Genomic DNA, 13,134 nt, shown 5'->3' with positions numbered 1-13,134 from the left:
CGCGTTTATTTGTTGTGTTCATTTCTGTGAGGTGCCTATGTGGTATCTCGCCTGCTCCCATTATTCATCAACTCTACTTCCGATGGTGATGTACTCTTACCACATGACTCATATTCTACAACCAACGTATGGTATGACAACTGCCAAGAGCACAGGAAGAGAACAAAAATTTCGATGACCGGAAGGACAGCTCATATTGTCGTGAAAAATAAACAAATAAAAATAAGCCGCTCGAGGGAATATGAACACGACTGGTTGGTTTACCACACGGTCCAACACAGTGAACACTGAACCACGACGCCGCTGCTGTTCATCTGCGCTCAACAGCTTTGGGGGTTCAATTTTTTTTTTTTAATACAATTCAGTAGACCTTCTTGCTGTTTTCATGCTTGATCTGTGTTCAGTCTTTGCCGGGCTATCCACTGGGACATTTTACCACTAAATCCGAGGGGCCGGCTGTGGGGAGTTACCCTTACGAGTAGCTCTGCTGTATGCAGACAAAGCGTGCCGTGGCAGCACCCAAGACAGGGAAAGGCGGGCAAGGAAGACGTGGTGAACATATGTTTACCGACATGACAGTTTCTGTAACACAGTGAAACTGGAAGTGCACACATCTCACAAGGAGAGATCGCCCAGGGTGGCATCGACTTTTTGAAACCATTTGGCGATGTAAGGGAAGAGCCCAGCCATACGACCTGGTTGGCCTCGTTTGAGAATAATCGATGAAAAAACAAATACGGAATTTTACGCGGCGCGTAGCAGTGTTAAATAAGTTCTATTTTGTAAAACTGGTTGCGTGGTGAAATGGATGGGACAAAGCCTTGACGTGTGGAAAATTGTGGACTCAAATGTTGTAAGGTGGCTTACATTGTTTCTTAAATCTTTATGGAAATGACTTTGATCACTATTTTTCTACAGTTAATTGGTTTAAACGTATTTTTTTGTTCTATTCCTTCGTCACTTCATCTTAATCACTGTATAATTTTTTTTATTCATTCTAATTTTCTATTTGTCTCATTCTGTTTCCACTCGCAATTTCGGTAAACATGAATCTAAATTAATACTTATCTACCATAATAATTGAATAACTGAAATTGCCGATCTATAGGTTGGAAAAAAAAGAAGTTATCTATTTTTACTGACTGTGCAGCGGTGTCAAAAATGTAGTTTTCGTTAAGAGACGTACATTTTTTGTTGGAAATCGTCGTATAAACATTTAAAACATAGCCTCCATTTCTATTGCGCCGTGGATAAAACAACGCAGACTGAGGTTTAAATTAAAGAAGAGATTATAAATAAAAGGAAATGAAGCAGAATGGGGAACAGAAATAATGAAAGCAATAACATGGACGAAAAAATAGGATGATAAAACGAAAGAAATTAAACTGAAATTAATACCGTGTATAAATTAATAAATATCAGAAGAATAAAGATTTCAAGCGGAAAAAGCATGACAGAAATGAGAGCCAATGAAGAATTTGATGTGATAATTAAAATGATGTGACAAAGGAACAGAAATAAAAATTACATTTAAACCAATTAACTGAATGAAAATAATGATGAGTCATTTTGATAAAAAATTTTAAAAAAATTGTATGACCAGATTCAGTCCCATTACCTTCTGCACGTGAAGGGCTCACCCTGTCACAGCACGCAACCAGTTAACATGATACTGCTATTTGAATGCTATTGGGCATCACAAAAAATTCCGAAATTTTTTCGACGGTTATTGGCAAACAAGGGACCACCGGAATGAATGGCTGCAGGGTGTGACGTCTGGGCTTTTAACTTAAATCACCATACAGATTATATAAAAAGGCGACCCCACCGCTGGAGACGTCTCCTTGTCCGTCTCCTTCCTGCCACGGCACACAGTAGAAAAAAATTTCCTTAAGAAATAACGGGCATAAATCTGATAATGAGAAAATGCTTCTAAAGTATTCCTGTGCCAGCATCCTGTTTCGTTGTTGTTACTTTAGTGGATATTTCCGACGCGATTCCTTGCTACTAATTTTATTTACTTAGCTGTGCAAAAAGGCTGCCTGGGTGACACCTCGAATGTACGCCGAGAGGTATTCGGAACGAGGTGGGAGCCGACTTGCGCAGATGCGTTTCAAGCTGTAATACAACGAGCTCAAGACACAGGGGATTTACACCCAGGAAGCGCCAGGGAAGCAATCTTGTGCGAAATCGAGTCAATGCCACTGCGTTAGATGTGATACCCACAGTAGTACAAGGACGCCCGCAGCGTGTTACAAATATGACGAGCACGGCGCATCGTAGTGTTGAAGGACTCAAACAACCACACTATAATGACCTTGTTGTCGACGGGACATTTAGACGTAATCTTCCTTCCCTCCTTTAAACATGCTCTCATACCGCCAGCAGGCGCACCAGAAGTTTTCAGTGGTGGACAAAGCTAATTGGCTGATATTTTTTAAGTGGGAAATTGAAACAATTTATTATTTAAAGAGACTGTTCAAAGACGAGTCAAACGTTTGCAGCACAGAGATGCCAGATCCCATTGCCAAACACTATTGGACCTCCGCCAAACCCTCTGCTTGAGGCAGGATATCAATACCGATGGACCGTCAAATGCTGGGGTTGTACGAGGTGTGGCTAGAAAAAAACCGGACTAGTACTGGTGAAACAATAAAACGAATGCAATAAGGCTGAAAGTCGCGTGGCCTGTCACGTGACTCTCGCTCCGCCTACTGCTCGAGTTTCATCTGCCTCCTGCACTCAGTCTGCCCGTGGCGTCTGTTTTAAGTAGTTGACGTTTTGTCTGTGCGTCGGAAAATGTTGAGTGTACAGAAAGAACAGCGTGTTAACATCAAATTTTGTCTCAAACTAGGAAAATCTGCAAGTGAAACGTTTGTAATGTTACAACAAGTGTACGGCGATGATTGTTTATCGCGAACACAAGTGTTTGAGTGGTTTAAACGATTTAAAGATGGCCGCGAAGACACCAGTGATGACACTCGCACTGGCAGACCATTGTCAGCAAAAACTGATGCAAACATTGAAAAAATCGGTAAACTTGTTCGACAAGATCTCCGTTTAACAATCAGAGCAGTGTCTGAGTTAACAGGAGTTGACAAGGAAAGTGTTAGGCAGATTCTTCATGAAAGTTTCAACATGAACAAAGTGTGTTCAAAAATGGTTCCAAAGTGTCTCACAATTGAACAGAAGGAACGCCGAAGAATGATTTGTTCTGACATCCTGGAAAACATTGAAAGTGATCCCACCTTCTTACAAAATGTTATTACTTGCGATGAATCGTGGTTTTTTACTTACGATCCCGAAACTAAACGCCAATCGATGCATTGGAAAACTCCTGGTTCTCCACGACAAAAAAAAGCACGAATGTCAAAATCGAAATTCAACGCAATGATGATTGTTTTTTTTTTTTTTTTTTTTTTTTTTTTTTTTTTTTTTACATCAAAGGGATTGTGCATTGTGCACATTGATTGGGTACCAGAGGGACAAACAGTGAATCAGCATTACTACATTAGCGTCCTGGCTACCCTACGTGAGCGAGTACGGAGAAAACGGAACGATTTGTGGAGAAAAAAGTCATGGATCCTTCACCAAGACAATGCCCCAGCTCACAGTGCGTTGTCAGTGAAGACGTTTTTGGCAAAACACAACATTCCCATCTTAGATCATCCACCCTACTCACCTGATTTGGCCCCCTGTGACATTTTTCTTTTCCCTAAAGTCAAGTCAGCTTTGAAAGGAACTAGATTTGAGATTGTTGAAGCAGTAAAAGAAAAAGCGACGGAAGTAATGTATGGACTTACCGAAAATGATCTGCAGCATTGCTATGAACAGTGGAAAATTCGTATGGAGCGGTGTAGAGACCGAGGAGGAGAGTACATTGAAGGAGATAACATGAAATTGTAAATAATTGTAAATAAATGTTTTTTCCAGCATCAGTCCGGTTTTTTTCTAGCCGCACCTCGTATTATCGGTAACCGTGATGCTGGTCCTCATTTATTTAAGACAGGTTCAACAGGAGAGCGTGCACGAATTTTCTTCGTAATGAACTGCCTGCTCTGCTCTACGATTTAAGAACGAAGCAATTGATATGGATGCAACAACAAGATGGTGTACCTAGACACTGCACTGCATCTGTGCGCCAAGCTGCACGGGATCTTTTTCCCAATAAACTAACAGCATACATATGGACGTTGAATGCTCGCCAGATCTGTCGGTACTCGACTTCTATTTCTGGCGACAGTAATGGATATGATGTACGCAGGACGATGTGAAAACCGTGACGAGATGAAAAATTGCATCCGCAATTGATGGGTCATATAATGTACCGTGGGATACAGCCAGCATCCGCCCTAGACTGGTACGGAGTCGAGGACAAATCTGCGGTACACTCGAACACCTACAGTAAGGGACTGGATCGATGAAATACTTATTTGGTTTCCTATTTCTTTCTTTTGCTTCTTTTACTTTGCTTTACTCTTGGCATTTATTAGCAACTTTCGCTAGACTTTCAAAATGGTTCAAATGGCTCTAAGCACTATGGGACTTAACATCTGAGGTCATCAGTCCCCTAGACTTAGAACTACTTAAACCTAACTGACCTAAGGACATCACACACATCCATGCCCGAGGCAGGATTCGAACCTGCGACCGTAGCAGCAGCGTGGTCCCGGACTGAAGCGTCTGCGACCGCTCGGCCACTGCTAGACTTTAGTATCCATTTTTATGTCATGTGGAATGTTAATGGATCAAGTGTTTACGGCGAAAAATCAATAATAAATTACCAAAATAACATCCTTTTAATTATGAACTGGAAACCAGTTACAGACAATGGCTTTAGTAGCAAATGAGCAAGTTATTGGTTGTAAATTAAATTGTAAACTTACAGCTGCTGCCAACAACCATGTTCAAGATGGTGAATTTACTGATTGTTTGGTTGGTCATGAATTGGTTTGTAAATGCAATGTCTTGCCACTCATTACGTGCAGTAACCAAACTAAATTAAATGACTTACGTCTACTGCGTGCTACGTTTTATTAAACTCAAACTCCTCCCGAACAGGCCATGAAGGCCCAAAGGTACCGACCGGCCGCCGCGTCATCCTCAGTATACAGGCGTCACTGGATGCGGATATGGAGGGGCATGTGGTTAGCACACCGGTCTCCCGGCCGTATGTCAGTTTCTGAGACCGGAACCGCTACTTCTCAATCAAGTAGCTGCTCAGTTCGCCTCACAAGGGCGAGTGCACCCCGCTTGCCTACAGCGCTAGACAGAGTGGATGGTCACCCATCCAAGTGCTAGCACAGCCCGACAGCGCTTAACTTCGATGATCTGACGGGAACCGGTGTTACCACTGCGGCAAGGCCGTTGACTTTATTAATCTCAAACCTTCGTAAAATTAGGAAGATACTATCGTGTTACGGAAACGAGAAACACACGGCAGTTCCGTGATACCGTCTGGGAAGTGACTGTGCTGTGTTACTACTGTAGCTACACGGACTGGTCTCAGCTGGTGTCTAATGTATGAGATACCCACGACAGAAACCGAAGGATCGGTAAACATTTGTTCGCCACGTCTTCTTAGTTCGATTTGCCCCGCCTCGTGTGCACCCGCTGCTGGAGATTTTGGCTATTCTTCGTTGTTTTAAAAGAAAGCATAGCTAAAGAGGGAGAGTGTCTGAACATATAACATGAACCATACATTGTGTTGCTTATGATGGGTGAAGAATTGAAACTGCACACTGAACCACCATTTGAATCTAATTCTCTGCCTTCCCTTGACTGCGAATTACCAGCTGAGCCGTCCAACCGCGTCTCAGAGATCGACCCAGTAGTTATCCTGTCCCTAGTTGCGCTGTGTATATTTATTGCATTGATTATCGTTCAAAATGCCAAGCGCTATCCCGGTGCCCAAAATCCCCACTACTGATCTAAAACAATTCCCAAGTATTTCTTCCCTTTGTGGAAGTCAACCTGTAATTGACTATCTGAGATTACACCGTTTTCTCGTTTCATCATATTGCACCTCCGACGACATGTGTTAATGCCATCCTGGTACTGCTGCTGTTAAGTTAGAGCTTAAGCCACTGGTAGAAAAATCACTGCCATGGTGTGTCATTCATCATTAGTCTCTCCATAATTTAAATAATGCAACTGTAGTTATATATCTTCTATTAGCAATTTCCACTTATTTCCTTACTAAAGACTTACAGTAATGTGCCAGCCAGATCATATCGCTAAGGACAAACTAAACTCACCACGGGAATTTAATGGTAGGTGTTAATTGAGACTTAGAGCAGCTATATTTATTTGTTTAAGGGAGAAAGCGAGCAATTACATTGGCCACTGACTAACTCGTAGTTACTTCCGTCAGCATTTGTAGTATGTCACAGTATGAAGACAAATGACATCTTTGTTATGATTCGCTAGGCATATGCGTACCCAGATGTGGTGTGTCGTCCGTGGCGATCGAAAGGTGCAACTTATGAATCAGATTCGGATCCAACCACTCCTATCTCTCTCTCTCTCTCTCTCTCTCTCTCTCTCTCTCTCTCTCTATATATATATATATATATATATATATATATATATATATATATATATATATGCATCTGTCTTTAACTATTTCAATAAAATTTTGCACTCCACCAATGATATTCGCACTTCGCGAAAGAAATATATTATATAATGAGCTATGGAACAAAAACCCAGTCCCTGTGTTTTGAATTCAGGTGTATTGGTCTCAGGTGTATAGCAACATAATGTTTCAATGTGTTTTCGACACAGTCATGTAGACAGTAGTTCGATTAGAAAAGACTTTTGGTACCAATAAAGTTCGGCAGTCTTACGTCGCACGAAATTTCCCTGTTAATACATACTGATAAACCGAGTATCAGACTAGACTAATTTGGTATCGCTCGGTTATGTGGGCGTGTTAAATTCCACCTTAAAAATCGTTTTGTTTTTGACAGGAAAGAAACAAACGCATTTCGTTGTCACCAGGCTTCATAGGAAAGTGATGTTTAGCAGTATTTGTTTGGGCTGACTCCAGCTACTCATTGGATATAGGAAATTACAAATATCTGTGAAGTGTGCTGTCACGTTTTTGTTGTGTGGTGATAAGACAAAGCAGATGGTGAAATCTGGTGCCGGCACACAGCTTATTCCTGCGAATAGCACCAAGGGCATCCTCCGATCTTGATACTCTCGTCCGGCGAACGGATCATCTTTGACAGTACTACATGAGACTTCACGAGACATCGCGAAGAAGTTTGGAACTTGATCCAAGACTTCACGAGTGAAGTCAGTTGATCAGGAACTTTTCGCCCTCATCAGGACTCAAACCGGTTATCTCTGTGTCCAGGACCACCGCATAGGTGTTTGGTAGCAACCCTGGATACAGTTGCTGCACGATACAACTTTTACAGTGGAGGCAACTACTACTCATGACTGGAAAGTTTAAATTTACTGCTGAAACACTGACTGCTCATTAAATTTGCAAGTGTTCCAGAATTCAGAAATGGACATTATTACTACTTGTTTCTTCACATTAAACGTTTACGCTCTTTTCAACCGTACCGTCATCTAGCAAGTGCTTTGGACGTCATAAGCACTTTGTAAAAGCCACCTCCAGGTTGCGGAACAGAACCGACGGACTAATCCCACGCCCTTACAGCTGATTTGACGCCGCGGTTATTCAGTGCTGGTCCGCCTTCCGTGCCGGCAGGCTTCAGAGGGCTCCTGCCTCTCCTTGTGCTCAAAGAGAATGCATCTTCCGGGACTGAATCTTATTACTTTGATCGCCCCGTTCACCGACCTGGAAGTAACCCCGCGACCTCACCCTTCAGCCAGCTCTGCCTTAGTCAACCAGCCCTCAGCAAAGGAGACTCAATACGATTACAATATTCTTTAAGTTGTCTCCAAACTGATCACTATTCATAGCCTTTTGAATCGTTTGCTTTAGCGTGTCTCTTCCTAATTTTACACTTACCTATTCATAATTATACACTTACCACACCGTACCTCTGCAATAGACGATTAATACTTCTTTCTTAACCATGGTAATAGGCCTTGTTGTATTAATAATCCGGAAACTGATGTCATGTAGCTTTGCAACCCAGTCTATGCGTAACTCCTGCAACCTACATATATTTGGCTCCGTTAACTAGATTCATGGCTTGGTGTTCCCCATAAGCTTTACTCAGCACACTTCCCTTCACTGCCAAACAAAATATTCCTTGATGCCTCAGGGTAAGACTTCTCATACTGTTCTTTCAATCAGGTTGTGGAATAAGTCTATTTTCCCCCAGACTCGATTCAGAATATCTTCGTCCATCTATTATTACGAATTGTTCTCTAATAACGCATTTCAAAGGCCGCCCGTCTTGTTTGATAGATGAAAGCGGAGCTCACCATTTGCAGTATAGTCGACAGGACCGTTTGCGGACCTCTGGTACAGAGATGAGTGGTCTGTATCAGAGGCTCAGACGGTTCTGCAACTGTGTACGTTGTAGATTCCTCGACTTGGCCATAGGGTGTGGTTGGGTTTAGGGTTCCGCCAAATAGGTTAGTCTGAGACCACTGCACGCAGGAATTGCGTACATGGGTAGCAGAGGATGGTGGCGTGGACTGGGCAGTTTTTTAGGTTAGAGGGTCTCGGGGAAACACAAACAGGATTTCAACCTCAAAGCACGCAGGTCGAACACAGGAAGAACGTAGATCCACGAACCATCGGTATAACAGTTTTAAATTATCGTAGCTGTGTGGGGAAAGTAAAGAGCTCCAAGTGCTAATAGAAAGCATTGATGTTCAAATCGTTATAGGCACTGAAAGCTGGCAAAAGCCGGGGATAAGTTTAGCCGAAAGTTTTGCGAAGGACGCTGTTCAGAAAGGATAGGATAAACACAACTGGGGGTGGCGTGTTTGTTGCTCTTAGAAGCAGTTTACCTTGAAGGGAAATTGAAGTACACAGTTCCTGTGAGTTACTATGGGCAGAGGTCATTCTTGGCAAGTGGAATAAAAATAATAAATGGATACTTTTACCGACCTCCAAACTCATATGATACAATTGCTGAATAGTTCAAAGAAAACTTGAGCTTAATTTCAAACACGTACCCGACTCAAACACTTGTAGTTGATAATGACTAATTTCCTCTCGATATGTTGGCGAAAATACACGTTCTAATACGGAAGTACGCATAAAACATCATCCGAAATTGTGCTAAACGCATTCTCTGAAAATTACTTCGAGCAATTAGTTCATGAGCCCATGGGAATAGTAAACGACTCTGAAAACACATTTGACCTCTTAGCAACAAATAATCCTGAGTTAATGGCGAGCATCAAAACGGATACAGGGATTAGCGAACACAGGGTTGACGTAGCGAGAGTGAATATTGCAACCCTCAAATCCTACAAAAATAAACGAAAACTATACCTATTCAAAAAAGCAGACAAAAATTAACTTGACGCCTTCCCGAAAGACAATCTCCACTCCTTCCAAATTAATAAATGTAAGTATAGGCCAGATGTGGCTTGAATTCAAAGAAATAGTACCGACAGCAATTGAGAGATTTATACCATAGAAATTAACAAACGATGAAGCTGATCCCATTTGGTACACAAAACGGATCAGAACACTGTTCCAGAAACTACGAAAAGAATCATGTAAAATTTAAACGATCGTAAAATCTCCAAAACTGGAGATCTTTTACAGAAGCTGAAATTTAGTGCGGACTTCAATGCAAGATGCTTATAAAAGTTTCCACAACGAAACTTTGTCTCGAATTCTGTCAGAAAATCAAAACATGGTTGGTTGGTTTGGGATATAAAGTGACCAAACTACAAGGTCTTCAGTCCCTATTTCCTGACGCAAACAAGGCTCAAATCCAAAGAGATTCTGGTCGTATGTAATGTATGCTAGCGTCAAGACACAGTCAATGCCCTCTCTGTGCGATAGCAATGAGAATAATATCGACGACAGTGCTGGCAAACCAGTTTTACTAAACACAGCTTTCCGAAATTCATTTACCAAAGAAGACGAAGTAAATAATCCAGAATTCGAATCAAGAACAACTGCCAACATGAGTAACTTAGAAATAGATATCATCGGAGTAGTGATACAAGTTTTCCAATGCAGATTGTATACCAATTAGGTTCCTTTCAGAGGATGTTGAAACAATAGATCCATATTTAACAACCATACACAACCGCTCGCTCGACGAAAGACCCGTACCGAAACACTGGAATGTTGAATAGGTCACACCAATATTCAAGAAGTGTGGTAATAATAATCCACTTAATTACAAGCCCATATCATTAACGTTAGTATGCAGCAGGATTCTGGAACATATACTGTGTTCGAACATTGTGATTCATCTCGAAGAGAACAGTCTATTGACACACAGTCAACACGGATTTCGAAAACATCGTCCTTGTGAAACACAAGTCGCTCTTTACTCACACGAAGGGTTGAGTGTTATTGACAAGGGATTTCAAACTGAGTCTGTGTTTCTGGATTTCCAGAAGACCTTTGACACTGTACCACGCAAGAGGTTTGTAGCGAAATTGCGTGCTTATGGAATACCGCCTCAGTTACGTGATTGGCGGGCCGAAGTGGCCGATCGGTTCTAGGCGCTACAGTCTGGAGCCGCGCGACAGCTACGGTCCAGGTTCGAATCCTGCCTCAGGCATGGATGTGTGTAATGTCCTTAGGTTAGTTAGGTTTAAGTAGTTCTAAGTTTTAGGGGACTGATGACCTCAGAGCCATTTGAACCATTTTAGTTACGTGACTGGATTCGTGATTTTTTATCAGACGGGTCACAGGTCGTAGTAATTGACGGAAAATTATCGAGCAAAACAAAAGTGATTTCTGGCGTTTTGTTATGGAATCTCTGCTGCTCGTTATCCATGTAAACGATTTAGGAGACAATCTGAGCAGCCGTCTTAGGTGGTTTACAGATAATGCTGTCGTTTATCATCTAATAAAGTCGTCAGAAGATCAAAACAAATTGCAAAACGATTTAGAAAAGATGTCTGTATGGTGCGAAACTTGCCAATGGACCGTAAATTATGAAAATGTGGTGCTAAAAGGTAACCGCTAAACTTCGGTTACACGATGAATCAGGCAAATCTAAGGCCGTAAATTCAGCTAAATACCTAGGAATTAAAATTACGAACTACTTAAGATGGAAGGAACACACAGAAACGCGGGGCCCCTCCCTCGGGCATGGATGTGTGTGTTGTCCTTAGCATAAGTTAGTTTAAGTAGTGTGTATATATGGGGACCGATGACCTCTGCAATTTGGTCCCTTAGGAATTTACACACAATACACAGAAAATGTTGTGGGGTAGGCGAACCAAATAGACTACTGCGTTTTATTGGCAGAATACTTAGAAAATGTAGCAGATCTACTAAAGACACCGCCTACACTACGCTTGTAAGTCTTCTTTTGGAGTACTACTGAGCAGTCTGGGATGCTTGCCAGATAGGATTAACAGGGAACATCGACAAAGTTCAAAGAAGAGCAGCACGTTTTCTGTTTTACTTTTCTTGAAGTTCGTCTCATGAATTTACTAATTTTTAGTTTAGTTTTCTTTACTGTTTGTTCTATATACACACTGAACAACACACGAGGGTAAGATACAATCTTGTCTCACTCCTATCTTGTCACTGCCTCTCCCTCACGATGTCCTTTGACTGATAACTGTGGTCTTATAAGTGATAGTGTTCCAGTTTCAAAGATCATACTCCAGTCAGCATTGTCAAAAGTGCTCCTCTGAACCATGAAACTATTTAAATATGAATTTGCCTTTTTTTTAAGCAATCCAGTGAGATAAATCGTTGGATGATTATTGCCTTGCGTATTTGAACATCGCTCTTGAATCCAAAGTGATCTTACTCAGGTAGGCTTCTACCAGCCGTTTCGCCGGCGGTGTGGCCGTGCGGTTCTAGGCGCTTCAGTCTGGAACCGCGTGACCGCTACGGTCGCAGGTTCAAATCCTGCCTCGGGCATGGATGTATGTGATGTGCTTAGGTTAGTTAGGTTTAAGTAGTTCTAAGTTCTAGGGGACTGATGACCACAGATGTTAAGCCCCATAGTGCTCAGAGCCATTTGAACCAGCCGTTTCGTTCGTACGCGGGTAATTCAAAAATGGTTCACATGGCTCTACGCCCTATGAGACTTAACATTTGAGGTCATCAGTCCCCTAGACTTAGAATTACTTACACCTACCTAACCTAAGGGCATCACACACATCCATGCCCGAGGCAGGATTCAAACCTGCGACAGTAGCAGCAGCGCGGTTCCGGACTGAAGCGCCTAGAACCGCTCGGCCACACCGGCCGGCGCGGGTAATTCGATTTAATATTTTGAAACCATATTTTACTAAACAGTTATCATTTAAAAATTGCCTATTATTAATAACAGACAGTTTAAAAGAAGGAATCTAATCATTAGCATACTTGTGAAGGCACGCGATTTTTGATACGGATATGATCTACTGATATGAGTCCGTTACTCTCTATGTTAGTGAAACGCCTGAACATTAACAAACTGTAATAACAATAATGGCTAGAGCGCTTATAATGCGCACAGTGGGTTGCTGCGAAGACAGTGCGCAGTACTCCGTAATACACTTGCTGCTTGCTGTGCTAAAAGACAGTATTAATTATGTGCTACAACATCTAACGTAGACTGCAAGCAAAGTGCGAATACCGTTCGCTGTGCCTCAGATAGACAACACCGTCACCATTACCACCACCACCACTTGGATTATTGTAACCTCACAACATTACCAGGCAAAGTATTTTTGATTCGGTTGGAGGCATGTATAGGCATGGCAGAGAATTACATTGTGATTATCAGTACAAATACTTATAATTTCATTGCTCTTCGTAAAGCGTTATTAATCCGAGTCATGTTACCTGTGTTAGATTCCCATGTAATTCCAGTAACAAACCCGAGTACAGTTTAAAACTAAAAGTTAGCTTCCTTTTTCAGATATTAACTGAAAAGCACAGACAGAGCTTAAAATTTGGTGTTAATTTCTGTTAGCCTAAAAGTAGCCAAAGAATCTTCGGAAATAACTGGATCCGCAAGTAATGTAACATTGAGGTTGCTACTTCCATAATTT

General features: G+C 41.8%; 1 protein-coding gene across 1 annotated transcript in view; it reads right to left on the bottom strand.

Annotated features, from left to right (window-relative positions):
- LOC126253553 (adenylate cyclase type 2) overlaps positions 1–13,134 on the bottom strand; it is a 330,392-nt gene that overhangs the window by 312,523 nt on the left and 4,735 nt on the right. The window lies entirely within an intron of this gene.

Source organism: Schistocerca nitens, chromosome 4 (genome assembly GCF_023898315.1).
Source record: "Schistocerca nitens isolate TAMUIC-IGC-003100 chromosome 4, iqSchNite1.1, whole genome shotgun sequence".
In the NCBI taxonomy this organism is placed as follows: domain Eukaryota; kingdom Metazoa; phylum Arthropoda; class Insecta; order Orthoptera; family Acrididae; genus Schistocerca; species Schistocerca nitens.
This window is presented reverse-complemented; position numbering and strand designations above follow the sequence as displayed.